The following is a 4,304-nucleotide window of genomic DNA, read 5'->3' as shown; positions in this document are numbered from 1 at the left end:
TGGGTGTGGACCGCAGGAAGTCTGCGCGGCCGATCGCCGCTAAACGCTTTTTTTCAGACTACTAGCGCGTATAGGTCATGAATTATCTGGGCAGCTCATCGTCAAAGTGATGTCAACACTCTGTTGTCTGGTAGCAACCTCGGCTATGGAGTTTCTTTAAGGGACGTCATGATAAAATGTGTGAATACATCATGTAAAGAGAGTTCACTTCAAGATTACTAGCCAGGGGCGTAGCGCTATCTTGTTTTTTTTCTGTGTGTGTGTGTGTGTGTGTGTGTGTGTGTGTATGTATGTATGTTCTGTTCAGCTGTGGGCCAACATAGGTGTCTTCAGCCTTCCAATGGAAAGAGATATTAAAGAAGGATCTGCCTTATTTCTACTAATTTCCCGAGATCAAAAAATTTGAGTAGTTTCGGAAAATGTTGATGTTAAAGATGAAAAGAAATTGCATTTAAAAGATAATAAAAACAAGCTAATGAAAAAAAATCAGCAGATCAGAAATTAACTTTGGCCCTAAACCATTCAGTGCTACATTAAACTTCTCAAACTCTCTCATTTTGAATGAAGAAAAACTATTTAAGTTATTAGAATTCATCCTGAGAGCAACACAAAGGCATGTACCAATTTCCATGACAATCCACAATAGTTGTGGACATTTTTTCTCAAAACCACAAATTTGGGTTTGTACATGATTGTCTTGAAACTACATTGCTGGGTTCCCAGATCTTTTCAACTACCTCTCGTAATAATGTTATTACTGTGTAGAACCAATTTAACCATCAGAGATACAAAACAAGTTTTCACAATATAATTCTAATTTATAGAGCTGATTAAAAGAGGTTTATTGGTATACAATATAGGGACACTTTTCCTTTACATGGTACCGTCTTTGCTTGGCTTGGCTTGGCTCGGCTCTACTGTACCTTCGGGTCCTTTTCTCAAGGTGGTTTTCCATTACAATATACCCATGGTAGTACCGTTCTTAAGGAAAGTTTAACACAAACTGGAGAGACAGCAAGCTCAAAAACAGTAGCTTGGCTTTTTGTTGTTCAGTTTTCTGTCCACTGATGACGCAATGGCGGTGACGATCTCTGACCAATCAAATTGTAGTATCTGGTACTTTCTTTATGGGAATCTCAACAGAATATATACCTAAAAGGTAGGTATAGCCTACCAGCTGCTTTTACTGAACGGAAACCCCCCAAAAATTGGAGTAGAGTAGAATAAAGCCAAGTCGTGTAGATTAGAGCCCGTACCATGTAATGGAAAAGAACCATCACTGACCTCACTGATCAGTGTGATCACCTTTAGGAAACAATGATGAAGTTTATTTGCTTTGCCAGCAGATCTGCTCAGCACATCTTAAAGACATCCCGTCTTTCAAATGTCAGACGATTTGGAATTAATACATCTTCCAACCATCTCGAACAATAAGCCTATTAGGTTTTTTAAAGAGCCCAGTTCCTTGGGCCCTGGGGCGGTGGTGGGCCCGGTGTGCGTCCACTTGTGAGAGGCACGTCTCTGCCGCCGCTCTCTCTCTCTCTCGTCTTCATCATCGTCCTGCCAACAGGAACTCCCTCGCTCCTCTCCCAACTTCCTGCAATTGTTATCCCAGCGCTGCCACCAGGCCCAGGCTCCGCCCAGGATCTGGGAAAAGGTGGGATGTTAAAGCCGCTCATTTCCCCTTCGATCAGCTTCTAACCTCAGCCTGGATGGAGGAGGGGTGTGTGTGTGTGTGTGTGTGTGTGTGCTGATGAGTTTCTGCGTGTTGATGGAGAGGCAGCGCCCACATGAAGAGCAAGAATTTTATGTGCTTGAATTTCTCTTTTTTTTAAAGGTGCAGTGTGTAATTGAAGTTGTCACATTTCAGAACAGACTTGGTAGAAGTGGAATATAATATTAATAAGTATGTTTTATCTTGTGTATAATCACTTAACAATTAATGTTTCTTTTATTACTTTTTATATCTACATAAGAGGCAGCTATGTTGCACTGCCATGTTTCTTCAGTAGCACAGAACTGATCGGCCTTATGCATTTTTATATATAGTGGGCATCCTGGGAAAATGCACTGTTGGAAGATGAAGAAGTGCTATAGTATAAATAACTAAAGATATCTTCACCTCATCATTTGATATTGTAGAAAGACTTGAGGCAGTGGTTGAAGATGTCATCTTTAGTAACTATAGCTTCTGGTCCTTGAAGGCAACCTAGCTTCTGTAAATTCTCCCAGAGGGAGGAGTTGTCAAGTGAGCATTGCAATCTAGAATCTCACCACTAGATGATGCCGAAAATACACCTTTATTACACATGGGAAATTCAGCAATGCCTGCCTATAGTATGTGTTTTGGGGATTTTTTCTTGCAGCCCTGCGTTTCCATGCCACTGACAATATGTTTGGGCCAATAGTTGGAGTCCTTTCTCATGATCCCTATGCCGGTGTTCTTTAAGTGTTTTGGAGGGGCCCGTCGCTGAGGTGGGGTCGTAGGGGGCACAGGAAGGAAAAGGAGTAGCTGGGAAATCTCATGGTGGCTCCTCGGCGAACAAGAAGACACCCCCATTTTCAGGATCTGGGCGTCGCTGCCAAGTCATCTCAGGGTCGCAGACTACAACGGCCCACGTTTTGGGTAGTATACCAGGCACCATTGAATCATGTGGACAAGCACTAAATGGTTTTTCGTCTAAACATGTATGCAAACTACATTGGGTTTACAGAGGCACATTGAAGTGTACATGCACACAAGAGGATAATCCACCTCAGGGCTCATTTATATCCTCAGGAAATGAAAAATTACTTTCTGAGATGAACATGAGGTTAGTTAGAGCTGACCAACTTGTTTCTGTCGATCAGACACATTCTGTGAACCAGCACACCCCTATATGTCCTTTTGCAATAATAACAATCGCAATATTAATTTGTGTTACTGGCATTGCTGTAATGAGGGCAATGTCAGTCTATTTGGTCCGAAAAATGCTTTGAGCCAGACTGCACTGTTCCTCTATGTTCCTATTTGTTCAGACGTTCACTGTCTCCAGAGGTTGAATACTAAACACAGTTTGGACCTTTTGGGGCCTGTGTATCAATCACTTTGAGCAGAATTTGACAAAAGTAAGGCTATTCTCTACAGGCATTGTTTTTTAAGGACTGGCTAGTTTTGAGACGTTTTGTCTACTTGCTTCCATAACAAGTCTTCTTTCATAAGAGTATAAATAAAAACATCTCTGCAGGACCATGCAACATCCACAAACATCAGATAGAACAGAACAAACACTTTACTTTTACTTAGATTGTTCAAGATCCAAGCTGATATAGTTACTCTGATTTAGGTTTTGAATGTAGGACTTTCTTCTTACTTGTTGTGGAGTATTTCACAGTGTTCTGTTGCTACTTTTTACTCATGTAAACAATCTGAATGTCTTTTCCACCACTGGATTCCTTCGCCCCGTACTTTTCCATGCCTGAATTGAAAATAGCAGCCCCCCCCCCAGGCTAAAAATGACCACCTGGACAGATGTGGAGCGAAGCCCCGGGCTGCAGGAAACGGTGAGAGTGTCACGTCTTTCAGCGAGCGCATGGAGGAGAGGTCGACCCGCCAAACATGTGCTGCCTGAACTTTGGCTCTTTTTCTTCCTGTAAGGACGCCTTCTCGCTCCCTCACTCTTTTTTTCATCTCGTCGGCTCACACACACACACACACACACACACGCGCGCGCGCGCGCACACACACACACACACACACACACACACACACACACACACACACACACACACACACACACACACACACACACACACACACACACACACACACACACACACACACACACACACACACACACACACACACAGTGCATACATTCTGAAATAGTGGGAAAAGTTTGCAGACTTTTTAAAGCTGAAATAAGGCTTTTGTGTTTGTTTTGTAAACCAGTACAACCATTTTAAGACATATGCACAGATGCAGTGTGGATACAGCTTAAACCCACATCTAGGTTTGGCTGTATATATCAGAAGACACTTGTTAAGTGTTTTTTAAACCCCAGAAACCTGCTGATTTTTAAGTCCACAGTCCACCTAATTAAAGGCATTTTCACCTGGAATGTCAGGTGAAAGCACTGTGATGGGATGACTGTAAGGAAAACCACTGGCTCCCTCTGGCGGTGAGACGGTTTAGTTGCAGCGATTTCTCATTTTCAAAGCAACATTTTTTTGTTCGTGTGTGTGTGTGTGTGTGTGTGTGTGTGTGTGTGTGTGTGTGTGTGTGTGTGTGTGTGTGTGTGTAATAATTCTATGAACTGTACAGA

This window comes from Ammodytes marinus (genome assembly GCF_949987685.1).
Source record: "Ammodytes marinus genome assembly, chromosome: 24".
Taxonomy (NCBI): Eukaryota; Metazoa; Chordata; class Actinopteri; order Uranoscopiformes; family Ammodytidae; genus Ammodytes; species Ammodytes marinus.
This window is presented reverse-complemented; position numbering follows the sequence as displayed.